The sequence below is a fragment of the Condylura cristata genome, unplaced genomic scaffold (assembly GCF_000260355.1).
Source record: "Condylura cristata isolate star-nosed mole 26May11 unplaced genomic scaffold, ConCri1.0 scaffold00033, whole genome shotgun sequence".
NCBI classification, from domain to species: Eukaryota; Metazoa; Chordata; class Mammalia; order Eulipotyphla; family Talpidae; genus Condylura; species Condylura cristata.
In genome coordinates this window covers 8114425-8141088 of record NW_004567134.1, presented here as the reverse complement: position 1 = coordinate 8141088, position 26664 = coordinate 8114425, and positions in this window count along the sequence as shown.

The window sequence follows — 26664 nt, the reverse complement described above, 5'->3', positions numbered from 1 at the left end:
ATTTATTTATGCATACAAGAACTGAGGTGTAAGCTAGAGGTGTGGGGGAGGAGAGGAGTCACCAGAGACATAGTGGGGAGCAGAACAGGTGGATCAACTGAAATAAACTGCTGAAGGGAGGGGGGGGGATTGGTCAGGAGAGGCCTGCTGCTCCCTGGCCAGGGACAGAACTCATGCTGCAGTGGCCGGTGATAGCTTGATAGTGCTGTGTCTTAAATCCCTGCTTTACTAGGGAGGCCCTCATTGTTGAAAACATAATCACAGGGCTACATACAGTTGGGAAATGTAGTTTCAGATTGAAAGGGCATATATGTCTAGCTGAAACTTGCGGTGAGGGAGGGTTAAGTTTCTAACAGAACTGAGAAGACTGGATAGTGGGGTGAGGGACATTTCCACGTCATTTCTTGGGGTTCTCCACACCTTTATACCACAACGTGGATCATTCTCCATGTCTCAGTGATCATCCAATCTTCGAGAGGCTGTTATTTCCCTGTGATTTGTAGATTTCTACTCCCAGTGTCCACTGAATCATCTTCTGCTGAACAGTCCCATCAAAGAAGTCTGATGTAAGTGCCAAAATGAACAATTGGGATGTGAAAGTTAAAAAAAGATGGCAGGAAGAGAGCAAAACATCTCTCCCTGCAAATAAATACTCATTAATCACAAAATGAAAAAAACAATGACATTACAGTGAAGAAATATATTAGACAACACCTACTCAAATGATTAGGGTTAATGTCACTAATAATAAGAAATACTAATGCCACGAGTTCCCTGATACAATACATTGCCAACAGCAAAGTATTGTATCTTGATCATTCCTCAAATCAGTAATCTTAACAAAATCATGACCAAACATCCAGCAAACCCAAGTTATGCCCTTTTCCCATGAGAACGAATAGTATACTTCAACAATGTCGAGGTTATGAAAGACAAGGACTGAGGAACTGTCACAGATTAAAACTAGATGCAACGAGGGAGTGTTGGATCAGATCCCGGTAAAGGAAACGTAGCATTAATAGGGAAGCTGACAAAATTTAAGTCAGGTCTGGTACTTCATAAACAACAATGTCAAACATTAGTTCTACGTCTCATAATGCTACTATGGTAATGTAAGATGTTAACATTAGAGAAAGTGGAGAAGGGGTTGATGGGAACTCTCTACTACCGCTGCAACTTTTCTGTCATAAAAAATTATTACAAAATGAAAAATTAAAATAGAAACACTGGCATAAGTAGATCGAGTGACACAGGAGTTTTCTGGAGTCTGGCTACTTGCGCTTATAAACCCAAACCTGAGAGACAGGAGTTGGTGAAAGGAAATAAGGTTAATCCGAAGCCAGAAAGCCTGAGGACAATGTGGACTATTGTCTCAATCTCCCCAAGTTGGGGAGAAGTAGGGACTTTTATTTGTTAGAGGAGCTTTCTACCTCAACTACACGCTAAAGAGATCTCAGTAAGCCATAAAGCAGGCTTCTTGAGCAGAGGAGCTACTGGGAATCATGTGACCTGAGAGGCCAGGTGGACCCCTCTGGCAAAGCATACAGGCCTGTGTCTGCTGCTTGTTCTGCCTTGACTTGCACCACACTGTTGGAAGAAGATACCTCGAGGAGAGACATGCAGAGATACTTGAAAGAGATACTTGTAAAAGAGACATGAGGGAGATGTGGGGAGACTGCTTTTGTTCCTCAGCAAGACATGGTGGCTGTTATTTTGACAGCATTGTGGATTGTGTGGTGTGTTTTGCATTTTCTCTCCCTCCTTCCATCCCAGCTCTCTGGTAACTGCCTAGCTCCCTTTGGGATTCTTTGCTAGAAGTTATCTCAGACTGGGGCAAGTGTTTTGGTTTCAGTGGACCTATTTCAGGCAGAACCTGTTTGGCTTCCATTTGCATGTGAATGGGATGGGAAATTTTAGCATTTGCCGGGATTTGAATGCTCCTGTTTTCTCTCCCTCTCCGCCCTCTCTCTCTCCTCCTTCCCCTCCCCCTCTTACCCTTTCTCTCTCCCCCATCTCTGCACACCAATTCTATTAAATATCTTTTATACTAAGAGTATGTTTCCTGTGTCTTTCCAGATCCACTGGAGAGCATGTACCCCTCAGCTGCGTGCCACCAATATGGAGGTCTACTAAAGAAAGGGAGAAGATAAAAGTATCTGTGTCTGCAGGATTTCAGTTAAATAGGCAGGGGTTCCCAGGAACTGCATTCACATCTACCCCTTTGAGGTCCAACTTTGGTCTTGGGATGCTCTGTTGGGATGCATGACGCTGATGGGTGTGCTTTTACTATGACCGTGGGCCTCTGACTTAATCTTTGTTTTCTTTCCATCTCCATCTTGGTTTCAACCAGTTTTGCCTAGTTTTCTAGCGCTAGAAAAGACAAACAGGAGCGGGGCAAGGATGAAAGGGCAACACCAAGAAATTTATGACCAGCGGGCTGTTGATATAGGGTTGCCCTGGGGGGGACTGGGACTAATTTTGTTACAGGGCAGGGAGGGGAACCACTGAACCCCCAAGCGTGTCTGCTCTAAATAGTTTCTGCCATCCACAGCATCAAGATAAGACAGATAAGACCTCCCCACGGGTCTCTCACCCACATCTGTTTCAACCAGTCCAGGACCTAGAGCAAGCAAGGACAGTTTCTTCACATGTCTCTGCTCCATGTGACTTCCTCAGGTCACCTTCTGGCTCTCCATCCTGCGTACTTCCACTTCAGTGTCCTCTCTAGAATCCTCTCTTCCCTGCTCAGCTCTACCCTTCTCTTGGATGGAGCAGGGAACCTGGAATGTCCCCTTTCCCTGGGGACCACCCTGTTACAGTTTGTCTTCTTATTGAAAAACCAAGGTCAGTTAGGAGTCTTCAGCTTCTGGACTACAAAGACAGGATTGTTGTTAGAAATCTGGGTTTCCATTTGGTCCTTCTCTTAGCAACCATATTCTTTTCATAAAGTACTTACCTTTTCTGAACCTCAATATTTTCATCTTTAAAATAGGGGACAACAATACTTATCCTATGGGACTCTCGGCTGTGTTTTTAAAGAGAAAATATCTGTGAGCCATCACAAATACTCAAGAAATACCTGTTCTTATTGCTCTATAAAGAGAAGCCTGCAAAGAGTCTTATTATCATTTAAGCTAAAGCAAATCATCCACATAAGTATTTATAAAGTGCTTCAAATATACCACATACGCTCCAAGTCAAGTTCCCATTAGCAATGTTAAGGTCATTGTAGTGCTATGGGCTTTAACTAAACTTACAGCACTGTTGGGTAATCTAATTTAATTGAGACACACTCTAATTTGGATTACATTTTTTTAATTTAATTCCTCATGCCTTATATTTTCACATAGTTGTTAGCGTATAAATTATTAATTTAGTCACTTTGTTTGATTATATTTTTTCTGGCATTGCTCATCAGTGTTAACATGTTTAAATATTGGTCTCAGTGGTTGCTGAAAGCAAAGTCATGTAGGAGGGAAACACCCCCAATGACCTAAATCTAATAAAAATGCTGCTTTGCTTAAATTATTTCAGGATCCAAAGCTGGACTTTCTGTCTGACTACTTCAGCGCAGAAGTTTTAGTACCAGCGTTGGGTTAAAGGAGTCTGGGTTCCCCTTGGAGCCTTCAATTTCTCTGTGCTTTTCGCCTCTTACATCTGCACTAGAGCTACTTAGAGCGTGGTCTGTGGACTTGTGCCAACCTGTAAACTCTTACCGGTCTGAGGCAGAAACTGAGAGTCGGCATTCAGAAATTCACAGCGGTATCACCAAGTTATTTAATGTTTGTTCAATACAGTTCAAAAAAGGGCTTTTTCTGCATTTTGTATTCCTTGCCTTTTCTTTTCATTTTTCTGAAATAGATCATTATTGTATTAGACAAAAATGTCAGCTGGCAACAAATCGAAAAGAGAAAACACAAAACCCAGTCCTTCCCCACAGACAGAGAAGTACGGATCTAAATCATAAGGCATATCTGGCAAGAGCCTATTCCAGGTAATATGTAATTGGAAGTAATCAATAAAAAGGAAGGAAGGCATTCTCATCCAGCTCTACGCATTTCATAAATGCAACGTGAGCTAGCATTACTGCCTGGAAGCATCTAGGTACAGATTAACAGCATTTGTCTGTGCAAAATTTGCTGCGCTTATGAACCTGCCTAAGGGTTGGGATAGGGTGGGGGTGTTTCTGGCTGGGAACTTTGTCATCCTACATAAACTGACAAACTTAGTACCACCATTGTATCCTGACTGTCCCCCTGTTTTCATTCTGGCCCATAATTTCTCATCTGTACTGTTGCCAAAATAAAAATCATTATAAAATGCAGAGTTTTGTCATGTTATCCTTACAATTCTTCAGGTTTTTCCACCATCCACAGGATCAAGTTCCTACTTTAACCTCCCGTGCTACATCCTCCATGACCTGACCCAGTTTACTTCTCTAGTCCATGCTTTTTAGGAAAGTTATCCCTTCTTTGTACTTAGTTGTTCCTATCTGTGAAAAACCTTTGCAAGTGTCACCTTATCTATGAAGAAATTCCTAAACCTCCCCACTCAGAATCCCTATTTTTTACTCCCCGAGGAAGCTGACCCTTACTGCCCACTTCATGCTACTCACTGGCTTCTGCAACTGAACAAGCTTCTTTAATGAGCATTAGAAATAAAATTAAGCGGATAACTTTGCTCTTCAGTTCTCAAATTTAGAATTAGATGTTGGCTATTTGGAGCTATTTATAGGAGAACCACAATGGATATTGAAGTTTGGTGAATTTCGACAAGATTCTGGAGAGAAGACATGGGACAGTTGCCCAATCATGGACTCTTCAAAGTGATGCCAGGGGAAGTGGGTAGGGAGGCCTCCTGTGTCCTGCAGCTGCTCCCTGGCACTGAGGATGGAAGATAGAGTTACCAATGGGGCTGCTGGAGAATGATTTAGCTCATTGAGCTAGTCACTCTGTCATTTCCAGATGATATTGTAAGTTGCCTGCAAAACACCCAGTGGGTAAAAACTAGTATTTACTTTTGCAACACATTTTGATTAATGAACTTTAGTGCACTCTCTTTTTAGATAACTAGATTAAGAAACTGTGCGTGAAGTTTCACGTGATTGAATTAAGCTCAATGTCATGGTTATAAAGAGGTAAAGGCCTTGCTAAAGTCCTTCCTTATTGTAAGGCAATAGCCTGGGCATTTGGTTAATTCAATCTGCTATATGGAAAGAATAGCCCCTACTGTAGGCAAAATTTGGATTGAACAAACCATTACTTGTTCAAAATCCAATCAATGGATGCATTTATTACAATAACTTGGTTTATGGTTGATGCCAGAATATATTAAGTTAAAAATGTGCTCAAGTTGAATTAGCTTTATTTTACCATTCAGATTGCACAGTTTTTCAGTTGGATCTTAGTTGGATATTAGAGACCATCTGGTACAACCCTTTCATTTTTTTAATGAAAAATATGAGTGCAATAGAGGTGAAGTGGGTGTCTAATGTTACATAGCTATTTATTGGCTGAGCTAGTTCCAGAATAAATATCAGGATATATAGCTTGGCCATGGCAATTTCTGATATGTAAATGTATTAATAAGAAAAATCATTCAAAGCTATTATATTTTATAACATGTTAAACAAAGAACCTTCACTGATGAAAAGAAAATGAGATTTGAGTTTGCCCTGGAATATCTAGTTTGGCTTCAACAGCTTAGAAGGACTTGTCTTGTTTTGATCTTGGGACTGGTGTCTTCTTATCTCTTTAATTCTGGGTGTAACATTCTAGTTTTATTCCAGTGCTCTTTAGAAGCACTTTTTTTTTGTCAACCCCAGAGTCTGACATGGTCTAATTGATGACACCAAACTCCCCTTTGTATTCAGTGTTTGTGCTTGCATAGAGGATGGACAGTTGGAGCTGGGGGGAGGTGTTGACCTATAGCATGAAGGGCAAACTGCCCACCACCATTTAGTGTCCCCTTTCCACAGTAGGGACTCATTACTGGAAAGTGTCTATTCAGCCGTGAACTTTTCTAGCCCTCAGTCCTGAACTCTTCAACGTCTTCCTTCATACACTTCACAAGTGCTCAGTGTTCACCAGTAGAATGTAAGTGGGAGTGATAGATTATTTTTAGGCCAGCTATTTTATTCTCTCTTTCCTTTCTTCTAGCTGGATGCCCTAGGGGGTAGCAAAACCAAAGATGGAAAAGAACACAGGTGCCAAATGCACCTTGTAGAAATTTACCTAACTAGGAAAAACTCCTCTAGACTAGTTCATGAACAAAAAATAAGTTATCAATATGCTTGAATTTTTATATATTTAGCTAACACTGCCCTAAATTAATACAGAGTTCTGGTATAAAGGGCGTAAAGAGTTCTGTTTCCAGTTTGAAGGAGGAGATTACACCCAACCATTAGTTACATGCATTTTTACAAAATATTTAATTGAGCACTCTTAGTGTTAAAAGAGGTCTCAATTTCCCCCAAGAGATTAATAAAGCAAAATGGATTGATATACTTGATGAAGCATCTAATAAACAAATTATTTACTTGTCTAAATTTTGCTGATATCAGGCTGTTCACTTCCAAATAAGTTCACTTCAATTTTAATATCCTTGGATAGAGATGAAAGATTTCGTTCTTTGGATCTAGGCTGTAGTTTTTATAAGTTGTGCTTATTTTAATGTTCTATTTATTATTCTTCACCTTTATCCAAAAGAGTTTGCATTGAGATAAAAAAAAAAACAATTTAGCAAGTAAAATCAGGAGACAGGAAAAAGCATAGGAAACTGTACTAACTCTAATTGTGTGGTTATTGTGATGGAGTTTCAACCTTGACTCTAAACTTCTTAGCAGTTTGAAGAAGAGGGAAGCATAATAAATTACAATTCAACTATCAAAAAGGAGCAAGTGTACTGTTCTCTCAGGGGAGACAAAGCTTTGTCTGCCTCAAAAGTCTCAAAGAAACAATCCTCAAAGCTTAACCTCAGGGGAGTAGGCCCTAGCAGGAGTGAAATCATAATGGCATTTTTTAAAGTCCCCAACTTAGTTTTGTGAAATGAATTCTTGATGATATTGAAAAGCGAACAGTGGTGAGGCTAAGTAATTACCAAAAACCTTTTGTTTATTTTTATTTCCCACATACCTTAACCCTTAAATTAGATATGACTTGCAGATGATGATCTTTTACAAGGTTACCTATAAAGAATAAATTTCTCTGGCTCCAGTTGGTTAAGCTCTGGACTGAATTGCTGGTTTGAATCTATAAGCATTTGAACAAATGATATTATTAGTTAAGGTCATTGATATTTGAAGGTGATTGTTTTATCTTTTCCTGGAAGGAATTTGGGTGGCTCAATGTAGACCGAGTATACTTAGGTTGGGATTTCTAAGGATGCACTGCTATGCCATTGCACAAGGCACCCTAACTAGACATCGAGGTTCAGGTCTTTTTCAGTTTGGATTTCATGTACTCAAAGAATACGGCAAGTGGAGATTGTCCTATTAACTATCACTTTTGAGATAAGATGGCTGACACCCAGATTGAGTGTATCACCAGCCAGAGGGTCCACAATAGTTAAAAGAAAGTTGAACACGAATTCTATATCTTGATGCTTAGCTTGTTTCTACTATATGACATCTGCTATTTGAAGTACTAATTCCATGCTATTTAATTTGATGCAATAAGCCTGTGTGAACATCAGTGATGGAAAGGAACACCCCCAGTTTCTGAGCTCCTTAGAATTATTTCTTGTTTTTTTATTTTATTAAACTCAGTTTATTTTCCTCAAGTACAGGTAAGCAATGCAGAAGAGATCCAAGTGAACATATTGTAATAAAATAGAGTTGAAATATTCATCTCTAAAGAATGATATTTCCTTCTAGATGGGTGATATAGTGTATTGTCCTTTCTATTCTCTGAAGATTTCAAAGCACTTAACATTACATAAAACTCATTTAGCTGGGTGCTGAATCAGACATTGGATGCTATGACTTTATTCTTATTATTTATTTAATACCGTCAAAGGAGTTGGTTCTCATTGGGAATTGATAACTCTAAAAGGATAAAATCTTTTCTTCAATGTTTTAAAAGGATAAGCAGCATTCAGCCAGTACTGCTCCTCCAAATATAATGAATGATGTATAGGAAAATATTTGTAAGTCACTCAAAAAATTCTTCCCATGTGAATGAATTAATCAAACTATTTCAGTTTTTGTAATTCTATATTGGTTTGATCTATTTTATTAGTTAAAGAAGATGATCAAAATGATTTAAAATTTTTTTCCAATTAAAATTAGATTTTTTTCCTCCTAAAATTTGTCCACTGTTTTGCAAATTCTTTTTTGCTTTTCAAAAAGTGAATGGTGACATAAGTTGGTCATTGTCTTTTGAAATGTTTTATTACTTTATGCAGTTCATGTAGTCATTTTTTACTTTTTAAAATACTGAAAGCAACAGAAGTTTCTTTTTATATCAAAGGTAGTTACCTATTTTATTGGACCTCATTTTCCTTGATAGAAAGTTTGTGAGCCTTTGGCTAATTTAATTAAAAACATGAATCCATTAGAACATAAGAGTAATAAATAGATTGTCTACTTGGCCTCAGCTACCTTTCAGTACGAGTGATTAACTGTTAATTATAGACCTGTGCGTGTGATTGAAGAATTTTTCATATTCAAAATTGAATTTTCTGTCACTGCTGAAGTGACAGAAAAGGCAAGTGACATAGATGCTGGTTTGGAAAATGGTAGATGGCATGACACAAACTATCGTGAGTGTGTAAGAAAGGCTTCGATTCATTAAGTGCCCATCTCTTGCTTTAAGTGTGAACATACCATTTTTCATATACTACCCAAAAGTTCTAGTTTAAAAACAGAATAGTAGTTAGGTCTATTAACAGATGTAGATCCCTGGGCTGGGGATTTTAGACTCATTTCTTTATTATGCAAATTACAGAGGCTGTACTACAGGCTAGGGGTTAATGACTATTAACTGGTGATAACAGGTTCCAACCTCCTCCATCATTTATTCACTTAGTGAGGGAGAAAGGGAAAAGACAGAGGGGTCATTGAAGAACTAGCTTCGATTTATAATTTGACCTTTTTCCACAGGTAATATTGTTTAAACAGTTGAAAATAAAAATTATCCCATCGTATTATCTGAAGATAATGCTCTTTCCAGTATTTTTAAAGCGATCAGCATAAGCTTTCCACACATACAGTTTAGTTTTCTCTTGTTAAAAAAAACCAACACAGGCTATTTAAAGCGTTACTCATTTGACCTGGTGAATTTCTTCCATGTCAGTAAATATTCTTCTAAAGCACTAATGGCATTGTATTCCATCATTTGTCATAGTACCATCATTTATTTAACATAGCTTCAGTTTTTGGACACTTAAATTGTTTTCATTTTTTTGAGTATAATAAAAAATGCAGCAAAGAGCATCTCTGTATATACATCTTTGTCCAATTAGTTCTTAAGATAAATTGCTGGAAGTTGTTATGCGCATACAACCCTTTAAGGGTTTTGTCAGATATTGAAAACGTTCTTGTAGAATTTGTGCCAATTTATATACTTCTGGATATATGAAATTTCCTTTCCCTTCAAACCTTGAAAATACTGTGATTTTCCCCACCTTTGCCAACTTGAAATAACAAATTTTATTTTTAATTGCTGTCCTTGCAATAGTAAAAGTTGAATACATTAAATGTTTTCTTTACTTTTGTATATTCCTTTCTTTTCATTTGCCTACTTACATTGATTTCTTGTTGTGCTAATGTACCTGTATTTTTCTCTGTGATTTTAAGGCACCCTTTGATAATAAGGATAAGAATTCTTCATATGTCATATATGTTGCAAATATTTTTTCCAAATTTTCCATTTGACTTTAAACTTTGCTGGGGATGATTTTTGTTATGCAGATATTACAGGTTTTAATTTTACTTATACCTTTTACTCTTATTTTTGGGAGGGAGGTTCTCTTTGGGTATCATGTTTCATAAACCCTTATCCAATCTAACATTTAAAAATTCTTGCTTATGAGTCATTCAATGATTTTAACTTCTAATATTTAACCTTTATATTATTATGAAATATTTCTCACATAGCAACTGGTATGAGGAATAATATAAGAGGCAGTACATATGGTGGATGAGAGTACCAACTTCCAAGTCTGATTTCATGGGTATTATGGTTTAAAAATAAACCCCCAGATTTCTTGATACTCCTTCCTTTAAAAGGGGAAGCCTTATTCTCCTCCTCTTGAGTATGTGCTGGACTGAGTTCTGCTTCTAATGAACGGATATTAAAGAAATGGTAGCATGTTTCTTACTACGCCAAGCCATAGAAATCAGAAAGCTTCCTCCTCACTCACACCCCCTCTCTCAGTCCTCACTCTGGGGTAAGTTGTCAGTCACTGTCAATCTTGAGAACATTCTGTCAACTCTCTGGTGGGTCCATATGATGAGGAACTGAGGCCCCCTTACTTGCAACCAGTGAGGAAGCCAATGGAGTCTTCAGGACAACATCTGCATGAGAAAGGTTACAAGTGTCTCCTCCAGACAGACACTAGAGGCTTCAGGTGACACACACAGCTGACACACTGAGTCTAAAATCACAAGATCCTGAGGCAGAACCACCCACAAGCTGTTTCCACATTGTGATGCTTAGTATCTGTGTGACATAATAATTGCTATTTAAGACTGATCTGCTTGGGGATAACTTGTTGGCTAGCCATAGACAATGCTTGAATTTTCAAGTTGTGAGAATTTGTAACTTAATTTTTCTTAAAATGGAAAGAACTTTCTGAGTAAAATTTTGAAGTTTCAGTGAATTTACATATATGTAATACTTTGAATGATGTTTGATGCTTAGTGTGCTGAAAGTTGTGTTCTAATGTAACAAATACCTTTGTTATCCCCATTCCCGATGTAGCTTAAGAATTAAAATGCAGGTAGAATTGAAGATCAATTGCTGGCCCTTCTCAAATGTGTGTGTATGTTTATAATTATTTAAGCACCTGAAACATTACATGCATGGAGTGAGGTAGAGATTATTTTTTTCCCCCAAATGAATCACTGATTTTTCAGCACTTTCCTCATTGATTTAAAGATCACCCTCTGCATGTCACATGCTTTTGTTTAGGGATTGTATTCTTCTTCATTGGTTAATTTATATGCTGCCATCAGATACATTCTTTAATTCTTATTGTTTCATTGCATGTTCTGACACTGGTAGTGCCAATTTCCCTTATATATGGGGGTCTCTACAATCACCTTCTACGATCCCTGCAGCCTGTTCTCAAGCCTTTGGGTATTCTTCTCTAAAGTATGGAATGGATGGAATAACTCGCTAGTGAATAAAATGTGTTAAAAATAATGGCATGTCATGCTGCGAAGAGCTTCAAAGGAGACTGTACCTTCCATCTTGGGTACTCTTTCTTGTTTATTCACTTGTGTGAAACCTGCTGCTGGTTGTGAGCTGTTCTGTGAAGAGTTCCATGTAGCAAGGAATTGAGAGAGATCTCCTGACAAAAGTTGGTGAAGAACCGAGGTCTTTGATCCAGTAGCTCAGGAAATGAATTCCATCAATAACCACATGGTAAGCATAGAAGTGACTCCTACCCTACATGATCTGTAGATGAGATCACAACCCAAACTGATACCTTGATTACAGTTGTGTGAGAGAACTTAGACTAGAGATACCCACCCAGCTATCCAAAGCATGAATTCCTGATTCACAGAAATGGAAGTAATAAAAAAAAGTTGGTTGTTTTAATGTGCTAAATTGTGCAGCATTTATGTGGCCATAGATAACTAAATAAAAAAATTTCTTTTCAATGTTTTGGGTATTCTTTCTAATTTCCCCCTTCACAAGATCACAATTCTGTCTTTAGAATTTTTAGAAAATATTCTAAAAATTTTTAGAGAAAAGAGAGTTTAATTGGCATTGAGCATACTTCTGAATCATTTTGGGGCCACCTGGTACCTTACAGAAAATGAGTCTTCTGATACAAGGACTTAATATTCCATTCAAATTACCTCAGACTTTTCTCATCTCTCTCAAAAATTTATAGTTTTCTTTATATGCATATTTCTTAGTAGGTTTGTTATAGTTATTTTGTACTTTCCATTGGTATAGCAAATGGCAATAATTTCGACTTTGATATTGTTTGTATACAGGAAATTAATTGATTAATGTACATTTATCCAGTAAGAGTTAATGAGTCTTATGATTAGTTTCATTGCTTTTCCATTTTTCTCTTGGGTTTTTTTTTACACACATGAAGATCCATTTTCTTTTAATTAAAGTAAACTTAGAGATACTGATCAGAGAAGCAAAAGTTGTGTGCTATGTGTGTGTGTGGTGTGTAAATGATAATATGACACCCAGTACAAGATGACTTGACATCAAAATTTGGGGTGGAAACAAAAAGTAAGTAGCCATGTATAATGTATTTCTCCTTTTGTATCTTTAGGATAGCTATCAGGAAGTAGAAGTTGCTGTGTGAATGGTAAATGGATTCTCTGCCTTTCACTTAGTTTGGTTTTCTTGGTTCTTCCATAATGCCCCTCTCTGAGCCAGCATGTTGGGAGGTCATCTGAGCCATGTTGGCTATGATATCTGCTAAATCCTTGGCACTCCATCAACAAGATCTAAATACATGCGTACCCTACTCATCCCAAAGACCAGATGACATCCTGGAGACGACCCCATGAGTATGTATGCAATTGCTAGAGGACAGATTAATACTAGATAGTGCTGGACTTGCCTGTACCCACCTGGGGCTGGTATAAACTAGCAAATATACATTCCATTTGGATAGTGCTCATGTAGAAGTTTCTGGGGGTATAGTGCACCAGGTAAGACTTGTAATGTGGTGGTGTGCAAGAGGAAGAGAGGACACTCTGGGAAGGAGAATACTGAGGCCCCATCCAAAGAGCAGAGAATCACAAAGCCAAGCAACATATCTGAAAATGACAGATGAAAAAGGCTCATCAAGAACATAGAGGCTCAGCATTGACTTATGGGGGGGAGGGGAGGAAAGGGAGGGTGCCGCAGAACTCTTAAAGGAAATTCAAAGGGTTGTACTGGATTTACTGCAAAGATATATTCAGAGAAGAGAAACAGAAATCCTAAATTGTGTAGTCCAAGATAAGGAATGAGATTTTATTTAAGGTGCAGGGGAAATCAGCAAGGGCTTGCAATTTAGGTGTGATAGGACCTGACCAATATTTCAACAGATCTTTTTGTTCACAGTATGGAAGCTGAGTTGTGATGGGGGACAAGAAGGGGAGTTTGAGAGCAAATATTCATAGGAGAACACTGTGGTGGTCTGGAGAGAAATGGTTCTGGGCTGGAGCTGGTTGAGGTAGGGACATGGTACACACGCCTGGTATCCTTCAAGGACACATCTGGAGCTAGATTGTTGTCTCCTCCTGACTCACTCACACTTATCTGTCATTCTGGTGAGGATGAAAGACCTGGAACTGGAGGCCAGAACACAGCATCCATATGGGCAAATGGGTCATCTGAGTGGAAGTCTGTGGCTGCTTTAAAGGTAGATCTAGCATCCACAAGGTAAGTTTATGGCTCTGTGAATAAGCTTTCAGTGCTCACAATTAAAAAACATTTCAAAGTATATTTTATTTATTGTAGGGAAAATAAATTTATTGCAATAAAAATAACTACTTCTGATATTTCTAAGATAATACCATGTAAAAACTTAAGGTGCGCTTTTCAGAATTCATTTTTGTATGCTTCAGAAGCATGGGAGGAAAATGTCTTTTAAATAAATGCATAACCATACTTAGAAATTTAGAAGTTTTATGACCTATTTTGTATTATTTTTCATCTTAATTTTTTCCTTTTAATTCTAATACATTCCGTAAAAAAAACTATGACTGCTTTGCTGCCTGTAGTGTAACCTACTATAAATCTGGTTAAATTAATGCGAAGATAATGGCTATATTTTAGAGTAACCTCTTGAAATGTAATAGCTTTATTGGAACAAAACTATTTTTTGCTAAAATTATGTAGAACTAATGAAAAATTAATTGCTTTATAAAATGCTGGCTTTTATCTAAAACTAATAATTTCTGTACATCTCTTAATCCTCTTGCAAACAGTTGGCAGGAAATAAAATCTAAGTTTGCTGGTTCAAATTCCCTAAGATCCTCAGAGTCATTTTTATTTTTGCATGATCCAACCTTTTAACTTTTTCACAACTTTAATCTTAAAAAAACAGATTTCTAATTAAATTCAGAGATATCATTCCCCTAAAGGGGAGTTAGAAAAACCAAGTCTAACTTAGGCTTGGGATCTTAAACTAATACAGTTCACATTGGCATTTTTATATGTCTCGTTCTAATAAAATATAATGATTTTTATATTTTAAGTTGATGCCTGGGACTATATGCCTTTTATCTGTTGTTTACTGTGTTTCAATCCATAAATAAATCATGCAACAAAATAAATGACTTAATTCTGTGTTTTATTTGGAAACATATTAAGGGATAGATACAGACGGAAAAATCATTTTATGCCCCTGAATTGCTCACACTTTTATGATTTTGCATCACATTTGAACACTATCAAGGTACCCTATCAATAACAATTATACACAAGGGCCACATTTGGAGGTCTTAAAAGTTTTTGCTACTTTTTGATTAGGAGATATTCAAGTAAAAGCCCCCCAAACTGTTCTTTACCACCAGTATTTACCACGATTCTATTCGTTTAATAATAATTTATTCGAGTGTATACCTAGTTAGCAGGAAGATTATTAATCCCCAGCTACTTTTCAAAATTGGACCACATGTGATTCTTGTAGCCTGCATTTTATGTGAACAGTCCATCCTGCCTTTGTTTAGTAGGAGAGGCTTTCTTAACATTCTGAAAAGAAAAATAAAACACTCCCAACTTAATTTGTTTATTAAGCTCTTTTAGTCTGAAAGGGAAATAGTCCAAATTTCAAAACAGGTTTGGAGAATGCGATACGTGTGTTATCGAGAAGCATTCTCCTCTGCATACTTCTCCCCTCAAAAATGTTTTTTTTTTTTTTTCTTATATACAGAGAATGGACCCTCGTTTCTTAGGTTAATTGCTGGAATAGGATGAGGTTTGGTTGCATTTTTAGTAATTTCCGGATTCTATTCCAGGACATTTGGGACAGAGCCCAAGAGCTTAGCATGTTTTCCTTTTTTCATGGTAAAATTGTGCAAATATGCATTAGAGTGTGAAAACAAACAGTCTAATACATTTTTGCAAAGCTCTTTATGTTTACTGTTTATTGCAGATACCAGATCCTAATTAAAATGCGCTAACAAAAGCCAAGATACAAAGAACAAAGATATAACGAAACTTCATCTTTATAAAATATTTGTGATTAATCCAGGGGGAGGTGTGGTCCCACTGCAGTGCAGTGGAATTCTAAAAGGCTTCTTCAACCACATCTGGGAGGTTATAAAATTCAGTATTTTCTGGCGGTTCAAGAAAGCCAAACCACACCATAGTTATTTCGGAGGTATACTATATATATATATGTGTGTGTGTGTATATATGTATATATATATATACTTCTTCTCAGAGAGGCTTGAATAATTCTTTGATTCAAGGTCTTGAGTTATTTTCACTATCCACTTAAAATGAATTGCAACCAATTTCAGACAGGTAGCTAAAAGAAGAGGTAGGAACACCTATTTTGGAGGAAGAAGACTGTGCTTGGGATGGGAGAAATTCCTTTTTGTTATTTGCATATTTAGAAGAATTAAAAAGCAAAATGATAGTATAAAGGTAAGGATAAGGCATTTGTGGTACACAGCTGAAGTTGAAGTGGAAGTCAGCTACTTTGTAGCTCTGTGAATTTAGGAGTGGTTTAACTTCTTAAAGTCTCAGACTTTCATCTCTAACATGGTAATAATGATAGTGATCTTTATGGAGTGGGGAGCATCAAATCAGATAAGCTAGGTAACCACCTATCTCATCAGAGGTACCTCCATTCATTTCTTCAAAAGACTGCAGACAACACCCAGTGCTGTGCCAATGAAGGAAGCCAAGAAGAGATAATAACTATTGGATGTGAAGCTCAAGTGCCAGTTCAGCCCTGTTCTATTTTGTTTGCATCTAAACATTTTCTCATGAATACTTCTCTTCTCTTTTAATTAATTAATTAGCAAATTAATTCATTATTGAAGGGTAGATTTCAGGGGAAGGTACAATGTATTTTTTTTAATGTACATGTTATCATTTCTTTTTTAAAGATTTATTTGTTTATGCATACACAACTGGGGTACAGGCCAGCAGTGTGGGGGCAGTGAGAGGATTCACCAGAGACAGAGTGGGGAGCAGAAAAAGCAGATCAACTAAGTACACTGCTGAGGGGAGTAGTGGGCAGGTCAGGAGAGATCTGCTGTACCATGTGGGTTATCTCTGGGGCGGGGGATTGAACTCACACCGAAGCAGCTGGGCTAGTTTGTAGTGCTATGCCCTAACCTGTTGCGCCACCAAGGAGGGCCGGGTACAGTGTATTTCTAAAGGCTGAGAAACACTGGAGATCATTTATGCACTGCAATCATCCTCAAAGTGTGGTGTTATGCCAGGTGCCTTGGTAACATCTGGGAACTTGTTAGAAATGCAGCTTCCTGGGCCTGGGTGTCAGATCTACTGAATCCGGTGATGGGGTCCAGTAATCTGCGTTTTAGCAATCCTTCTAGATGTTAAACATTCAATTTTAAGAAATGTTGATGTACCAACTTTTTATGTTCCTTTCTCTGCAACAACCACCTCGACAATGCACACTGCCCACTGCTCACAGGGGTCTCCCTTGGACAGTTTTCCAGAGCAGAAGACAACCTGGCTTCCTTGATTCATATCTCAGAGGATTGCTTAGTCCCGTGTCCTTGAGTAAGATTCTTCCCTGTTTCTCAGTTTCCTCTACATTAGAATGGAAATACCAAAACTGTCTAGTTCACAAGGATTTTGTGAGTATGCAATACAGTTAGGAAAGGGTCAGATAGAAAGTCCTGAAGAAATAGGAGCTATTATCTTATTGTCCAGTGAAAATAGGAAGTGTTGAAAATTTATCATGGTATATGTTTTCTTTCTTCATTCGTTTTTTTCTCCATAAAGATCTGTCAGTTCTGTTAATTCAGGCACTGCGACAGGTAATGGCGATTTGGTAGAGAAGAAAAAAGGGTTGCGACTTGTCTGTATATGTTTAGAGGGAGAGTGAGAGGCATTCAAAATAATTTCACAAATAATTAATTACCCACAACTGTGATGAGTGCTCTGAAGGAGAACATGCTGAGGGTGCTTAGCTGGCAAGCGTAGCTCAGCAGGTAGTGTGTGTGCTACCTAGAAGGAGCAGTTTGAGACCAAAGTTTAGTTGAGGAGGAGGGATCTGTGGATGAACAAAGTCGGAAGAGAGTAGGTAATTGACTATGTATATGGGTGTGGACATCAGAGAACTGATGTCCCTGCAGTCCGTGTTGAAATATGTGTGCATATAATTTATAGACTAAATATTATTATATGTTTATATAAACTGATCTATAAAATATATCAAGTGAATTGATGAAATTGAGAGGGTAATCTAGGCAGACTTTAGACAAGAAGCTCAAGAAGTGACCCCAACAAAACTCTAGCATTTACAGATGAGCTGTGTGTGTGAGGGGGTTGGGGAGTGCGGGGAACCAGGCTTCAAAAGAGGCATGTCCAGAAAGGTAGAAGACCATGCTGGGAGGTCACAGAGGTAAAGGAATAAGGGGCTCCGACATGGAGGACGGAGTCAACTGGGCAAGGTATGATGGGAGCTGAAAAGTGTCCACTGGATTAAGATAAAGAAAGGCCCTTTGCTACATTCATGGGAACAATTTTTGGGGAAAAGTGGCTGACAGTGAACAAGATATGAGGAAATGGAAGTCATAAAGCTAGACATTTTTGTTAGGACAGGAGCAAACAGAAATAAGACGTTAGTTTCAGGGTGACATGAAACCTAAGTAGGCTGGTTACTCATGGAGGAGAGAGCTGGACATGTTTTAAAAATGAGAGGAGATAATCGGGAGAGGAAGAAGTGAATGATACATGATAAGAGTGTGCTGATCTGAGAGATTTTTAGGAAGCAGGAGGAGCAAAGCCATAGAGATGGAGGCTTTGGTTCAAACAGCCTTAGAAAGTGCGAGCAGCTCCTCTGTTGTAACAGGAGGTCAGGGGGATGGGGTGGGTGCAGATGCTGTTGAGTTTATAGGTTTGGTGGTGGGAAGTTGAGAGGTTTGTTTGGTGGCTTCTATTTTCTCCATGAAGGAGTAGGCAAGGCCATCTGTTGAGTGTGATAGAGGAGGTGTGAAGGTTAGAGATTTGAAGAAAGTAACGACTGTCTGAAATTGAGAGCAGAAGAGAAGAAATCAGAAAAATGTAGCATTTTTATGAGAACCCAGATGAAATCGGTGACCTTGAATTTATAATAGTATGTATATCTGTGAGCCTCTGAGCTGAGAAGGCTGATAGACTTGTTAGGACACAAACACTGTTATTTAAAACACAGGGTAAGAAATGAAGTACAAGGCACTATGGGAGTTCATAGGAGGGCAGATTCTAACTTGGAACTTACAGATGAAGATAGATGGAGGGCGTACAAACAAGAGAGGACAAATAGGTCCAGAGGAGGGGGAAATGTGTCTCACTTGGGGAGCTAAAGGAAATTGCTACGTGGAGAAGGTGTGAGGATGTGGGGATGTCTGTGGGGGTGAGTGGACAGGAGTGAAGTGGGCAGCTCACGAATGTCCGAAAGCATTGTTTCACCAGTTACGGTTCTTGAGCCATCGGGGACCAGCAACATCAGCCTCATTTGAATCCTTGTCAAAGATGCAAATTCTTGGGCGTCATCCCAGTCCTCACCAGAATTTCAGAAGTAACCCCATAGTGTATATTTTACACTCCCCTTCAATCCTTCAGGTGAAGTTGGTATACACTACAGCTTGAGAAACTATTTTAAGCAAAGGACAGATTGTTTAGGGGGACCTTTGTTACTGGAGAATGATACCAGCAGGGCAGGTTTATGAAGATCTCTGCCAACAGTGTGGAAATGGAGGGAGGGCCCTCTTGGCAGACCCAACCAGGAATCTCAGTAAGGCTCCGATCTCCAGCTGGGTCACTGAATCTAAGGCAGGCAATTCTAGCCAATGTCTGCCTGGTGACCACTTCCAACTGCCCAGTGAAAATGTCTGATGAGCACACCTCTTCAGCAGCTCTCTGCTGCCCCCTTCTGTCCGTAAGCCACACTCATGGTTCCCAGGTCAAGGCTTCCCAGTCCTTGATTCACTCACTTTCAGTATGTTTAGCATCCCTGATTCCTATAGCCTCAGCTTTGTCAGAAGAAGGAGTTTGGCTATGAATTAGTCACTGTCACTTGACTATTTCTTGAATTAATGGTTCTGGAGAGTATGCATCAAGCAGTGACCTGAGCGCTCTCTTTGACGCATGGTGTGCTAATTTTGACATGGAGCTGTATCTTGCACTTCTTTGCATTTCCAGGAAACATTCTATTTTTTAATACAGCATTCTGATACCTCTCCAGAAAAGCTCTTTCATAGTCATATGGCAACATGTATCTGAAAAAAAAAATATTTGAAGTTTTTTTTTCCAAGACTTGTAAGGATATGACATCAGAAGATGAGGGATGGGGTAATAGGATTCTAGCAAACTTCACCATCTTTACAATGAAATATGTTTGGTGAGTTGGTTAGTTCTTCCTTCATTTCACTTGGAAAATGGAGGAGGATATTTCCACAGGTACAGACTGGGCTGGTCCAGTTGCTAAACGTGGGATCATTTCAGGGACAATGAGGCAGGCCGCCTTCCATCCAATGATAACCATGAAAAGCAATGTAAAGCTTCATAACTGTGCATGAGGTCACATCTCGGCTGTAGTGTCCAAAGGGAGATGTGTATGGGATGTGGAAGCAGCCAGACTGCTGTTGGACTGTTAGTCTTAGCACTCACCAAAAGTAAATGACTTTGGGCAACTGACTTAAGATCTCTGGGCTTTGGGCAACTGACTTAAGATCTCTGGGCTTCGATTTTTCTTTTATAAAATGGCTGTTGTGCTCATTCTATAGAATAACATTATCTAAGATACTTAGTAGATGACCATTAATTATTAGTTTTTGTTTTCTGTTGCTATATGAACTCTAGTTTTCTTCTATTTCCCTAATTGCTTACTACTTTATCAAAAACACTTTATTTTTTTCATTACTGCATGATCATTTTGGGTAGTGTGTGTGTGTGTGTGTGTGTGTGTGTGTGTGTGATATGGAGAGTATTTAGGTCACCCTAATTTTATGAGCTAACTCCTTACCCCCATGTCTATCTATGTCCTTGGTGATTCTTTTACCTTTCTCTTGTGCCTTAAAGAATCATAATAGTCTTAGAATCTCTCTACCAACCATCTTTTTAAGCTTCAAGAAAAGCACTCTTTTTACCTTTATACCTTCACCTAAGAAATAGTAACTGAGAACTCTACACTTCATGCTTATGAATGGAAACTGTAATCTTGTCTTGGGACTAATAATGATGAATTACTGGAGACTGGATAATAATCAATGGTCTAGAACATGACATGACTGGTCAAGGTTGACAGTAGAGTCTACTCCTCTCAAAATAAACACCTTAGCTTGATATCCAATCTTAAATTTTTTAACAATTTCATTCAATAGGCAGGTATTGATAATCTATGATTTTTCTCCAGGATTTCAAACTAACAGAAGTCTGTGATAAGTGTTATACCAGACACTCAGTAAGGGGAGGTTCAAGAATTGGGAGGATTGAGAGAACATTTGGACCCAGTGTGATCAGCCCAAGTTCAGATATATCACTTGACCCATTATATACAGGGCATACTGTCCTAGAGTTTTAAAAATTTCAGGAAGAAGAGAAGATTTGAGCTGAACCATGAAATATGGGGGAGAATTCTCATAGTTGGAGAAGAGGAAGCTAATCTTCCTGGGGCCAAAGGCATGAAAGTGAGACTCACTGGCTGTGATCCAGGTACAGTGAGTTTTCCTATTTAACTAGAAGGGAGAAGTCGTAAGGTAAAGTTTTATGGAATGGCAAATTGGTCTAGATTGACAAAGCCATACATGATGGAGGCAACAGTCATTTTAAATAGGGAAATGACATGAAACAATGTGCTTCTTAGAATATCCATCTGTTTTCTGGGTACCAGCTGGGACAGTAGGAAAGGAAAATGTAGGTAAGGTAAATCATTAGGAGACTTTGTTGGAGTTCAGACATGAGTGGCAAAGGCTGTGTAAAAATTAACGTGGTGATAAGACAGAGAGAGAAGACAGAGAGACTATTCAAGGCCCCAGGGAAGGGATGGGATGAGGGTGTGATAGAGAAGATGTGGTAGGTTGCTTCCAAGATGGCCTCCTCTGACTTTGCCTCTTGGTGTTCATGTCCTTTTGTGATCTCTTTCCTTAGGAAGGGGTTGACCTCCTAAGTGAAGAATGGCAAATGTTTTGGGATGCTACTTCTGAAATTAGGTGATAAAATTACTCTGACTTGTATCTTGCTTGCCTTCTTTTGTTTCTTACTTGCTTTCTTACCCTGATGAAAGACTGCCACCATATTGTAAACTATCTGTAGAGTGGTTCATGTGGTAAAGAGCTAAGGATGGCCATTGGATAAAAGCCAGCCAAGAACTGTGAAGACTTTAGTCCAGAAACCTTTGAAGGAATGAACACTGACAGCAACCTTATGAATGAACTTGGAAGTCAATCCGTCCCTATGCAAGGAAGAGGAAGCTGGCGGTGACTGTACTGCTGTCTGACACCTTGATCACAACCTTGCGATTACACCCTTCTTCTGCATAACAAATTACTCCCGAATGTAGTGAGTTAAAGTAACATATGTTTGTTATTTCACAGTTTTTGTGGGTGAGTTATCCGAATGTGACTTAGATGGTCGTCTGAGTAGGAATCTCTCATAAGGTGTCATTAGTATCACGTCTTGGCTTGGAAGGATGCAATTCCCAGTCTGCTGTTGGGATCACCAGCATAATTCAATCTCTTGTGGGTCTTTGGACAGTGATCTTATTCCTTGTAAGCTATCAGCCAAAGGCTCTAGGACCCTTTATAGAGTATCTCACAAAATGGCTAATTGTTACATCAGAGGGATCAAACAGAAGAGAAAGAGAGAGGACCAGCAAGAGTCACAGCCTTTAGTAACCTTCTCACAGAAGAGCTACACATCACTTTTGATCATTCTATTCAATAAAATATGTTAGAATTACTTAGTCACTAAGTTTGGGGCACATTCAAGGGGAGGATATTATACAAGAGCATTAATACCAGTGTGTGAAGATGTTAGGATGCCATATCAGGAGCTGTCTAGCACAGCTACAGTTATTTATTCTTATTTTTTGTTGTTGTTGTCTTCCCAAAGGACTTCAGGCTCCTAGTGCTTTGTACATAAGTGCTTAATAAATATTTATTGAATAAATATGATGATGTTTGCAAAGACTTTTGGAGGTCTCAACTGTAATCTTCAACTTAGATGTTAAGTCATTGATGGTTTTGAATTAGTCAATAGTGTATTGGGGAAATAGTTAACTCCTTTGACAGAATTCTGACCCAAATGGCCAGGATCTAGTTTTATTGGCTATAAAAACTTGAAGATCTATCTCTACAAAAGTACCCAACTGAGGAGCAAGTTGGAGCCTAAATTCTACTCACCAGGTTCTGTGCCCTGGTGAGGTGCTCTGAGGCTGGGAAGTAGGTGCCATTTTGAAATTTATCCACCCAGAAGAGAAACTATTTTGTCATAGCACAAAGGTCCCATTTGTGATTCTCTCAAGAAGTATCAGCCTCTGTTTTCTTCCTCCCATCTCTCACATCTGTTTTAGCTCTTTTGCTTGAACTGTATCTTCTAAAATAGATGGTGTGGGGGTTTGTGGGGAAGATGCCCCATGTCATAACTGATTTCTGGATGGATTAACTTCTGTTTTGAGAGACTTTGTGAGCCCAAGAAAGTGCTTTAGAAGTACAGAAACAGTCCATCAGCTCTATTAAATTGCCAAGAAAATTCTACGCACATAACAAAACCATCCTCTCCCCAAGTGTTTGGTGACCTGACAATAGCAAACAAATAGGAAGCTGTGATCTGTTTTTAATTCCAAATGAAAATCCATCCCAAATAGGGGCAAGAAGGAGGAAAAACAGCTCAGCAGCAGTGTGTGCTTTGGTGGAGGCCCTCAGGAAGACTTGCTTCTTTTAACCTCAGCTATCTCCCTCCTCTATTCACGGTTGTTACCCAAGAGCTCAGCTCACACCACTGCCGTGGTTGTGTATTGAGGATAAGGATGTTGACAATAGGATTTAAGCTACATAAATAACTGCAAATTGTTGCTCAGCCCAGCAACTGCCAGCAAAATACAAGGAAGGAGAAGCACTATGGAGCATAAGTTGTATGTGTATGTGTTTGTGCAGAAGTAAGGAAGGAAGGAAGCTGGCAACCGTTTCTGGGTGTAAAAGACACTCTGACAAGGTGATCACAGACCACCCACAATTGTTATGCAGCTATAAGAAGTTATTTTGACAGGACATGTGGCACCCTTCAAAGAGAGGATTCAAACCCCCAAATGATTAGTGATATGTTATACAAAATTTCTAGTTTAAAGAACAAGCTATTATAATAACTGAGTGAGAAGTAAGCTTCCAATATTCATTTTGTAGTTCCATTTGCTCTGTTGGTGTTGATATGTGCAGCAAGAAGGAGAAAAAAGACAGAGAAATGGTTTGTTAGGAATAAGAAAATTACCAGTGATGGTGATCTTCAGGCTTCTTGCTTTCTATTGTCATTCTCAATAGATTTCCCAACACTCTTCCTCAAAGAAGTCTTCCAGTGTAGACTGGAAAGGTAAAAAAGACAAGATGAGCCATGTTGCTCAGAACCCCCTCCCCCATTTAGATTATTTGTACCATTTATCATTCCATCCTGGACACTTTGCTTTCTATACTCTCCAGTCTGCCCCTCACCTCTTCCCACTTTCCTACTCATGTTACCGAATCACTGGAAATCGCACTGTCTTCCCGGTGATTCAAGTTTTCTTTGAATCTCACCATTAGCAGAAACACATTTTTAGCACGTTGTCACAGAAGAGTTTTAGGTGAGAAAGAAAGAAAGAACTTACTGGATAAAGGGATGTTAGGGGATTCCTCCTTACTTTCTGCTGCAGGAGACCCTTAGGAGAACAATTTCTCCCTTCCTTTTCAAGTTGGTGTAGAAGTTGTGGTTTTCTTCCACAGTCACACTTCCTGATCACTGAAGAATTGTATGGCAGTCACGATCTAAATACAATGGTGTGTCAGTTATCTTATGCTGCTTAACAAATCAAACCAAGGGTGATGACTTAAAATAGTAATTGTTTGTTCTCATTCATATAGTTCTGAAGGTCAATTGGGGTAGTCCTACTTCATGTTACAAATCTGTCTGTGCCTGGGCTGACACTACTGAATGCATATTCATTCTGGGGTCCACGCCAAGGGAGCAGCAGCTACTTGAAGAAAGCATTTTTCATCATAGAAGTGAACAATGATAAGTAGAAACATGATTCAAAGGTTTTAGACTTCAGAATCACACACCGACCTGGGCTGGAGCACTTCTCTAGGGAGTATAAAAGTGGGGTGTTTGCTTACTTACCTCTTGCCCAACACTCAACATTATTTGGCTGTTCACTCAGGCCCATACACTGGTAGAATATTAGGATCCTAGCATCTGAAAACTGCTACTTCCATTTCTTCCAAATTTACAGTAATGGCATTGGGCCACTAATTGAAATGGAAGACAAAAAGCAATTCATTATATAACAACTGTTTTCATTGAATTCTGCTCACCTTCTCACACTCATGAAAGGATAAAGGTTTCAATTAAACCTGCTTTTGCTTGACTCACAGCTAAATCTTTTACTCAACAGTTAAATTCTGAGCATGGTTTTCTGACTCATCACCTATCAGGAATGAATTTCTATAGTTGTATGCTTATGCAGACTGTATCCTTGGCCTAGTAGAGTGTTTGGTACAAAGTAGGTGCTGTGAATTGTTAATGGACAGCAAAAAATGATTAAGTGAAAACAAACATATTTGTTTACCAGTAATCCATTTACCCCCATGACCTTTATAGGCAGCAGAAAACTGACCTGGTAATATGATATGCATTGTGGTAAAGTAGGATGAAGATTGACATTTATGGGCTCTGTTGGGGCCAAATTAATCATCAGATATCATACGCCAAGTGACTAGAGACCAAAGGTTGACTAATTCCAAGATCTACAAAACTGTTTGGGAACTGAAATACATAATTTATTTACTTAGTTCTTTACTGCTGACCATTTATTTTATTTCCAGTCTCTTTTTAGAAATATGTCTTTAAGTGTGTAACTTTCTACATAGGCCATTGTGTCTGGGTATCAGAAGACCTGTAGGAGAATAGATGGATGAGAGAATGGAGGAGGGTCAGCAGTTCTGTGAATTTGTAATTTTGATAACAATTAACAAATTATCCTCTGGAAAAATTTATTAGCTTATATTCTTATCTGCTATATATGAGATTACCATTTTCCCTCAGCCCCACTAATGGAGTGTGGTCAAATGCTTGATTTTTTGCTAGTCAGAGAGGGGGATTCTTTATGAGGATGCTGAGGAGTTCATAGCCCTGTTGGGGAGGAAGAACTATCACTTCATCTGTCTGTCTGTCTGGAACAGGGTGATCCCCAGGGAAAGGGGAGGTTCCATCTTCCCTGCCCCACCCAACGGAGGGTGGAGCTGACAGAGAAGAAAAGAATCTGGAGAGGAGACTAAGGACAAAGGAAGCAGAATGGAGCCAGAAGGAAACCTGAGGGAGGCACATGGAGCAGAGAGACATGTGAAGAAGCAGCTCTTGTTTCTTGGCCCTGGACTGGTTGAAACCTATGTGGGTGAGAGACCTGTACGGAGGTGACTATGGCAGTGTTTATTTTGGTTTTGATTTTGGTCTTTTCCTCCAAGATGTGTCTGGCAATTTCTCACTCTTTTCCAGGGGACCCACCTTGAGGTGTTTTAGACCTATGGTGGGCTTCAGGCCTTGCTTTGTGCCAAAGTATTTTAGGTAGACTTTTAACCACTAGGGGATGGGTAACTTTGAATTAAATTGTATTTGTATTAAAGTTGCCTTCCATTAAAGGCCTTATATGTTTTGCCTTGATGCAGTGGATGGCAGAATCTATTTAGAGGGGGCAGATTTGGAGGTTTAGGGGTCCCCCCTCACTGCCCTATAACATGTCTAACTATCCATCCATACTCTATCTAATTTATGCTTTTGCTGTATTGGTACAAAACTAATCCAAGAACAAATTTGAAAAAAAAAAAAACTTGCTTGTTAAATTATATATATAATTAAATATTATGTAATGTACATATAGGATACAATACATAATTATTCTAAATTATGTATATGATACATAATTATTCCAGAAAAATCTGAGGATAACTGTATTTTAAATAATACAGCATAAAATCAGACAGAAATTGGGAAACTGGGTACAGAGTAAAAGCAGGAGTGGAATTCTGATAAAGATTTGGTCAATACACAAATGTGTACCTCAGTAGGGACTATATAGTTGTGGAGAAATATTGCAAATTTG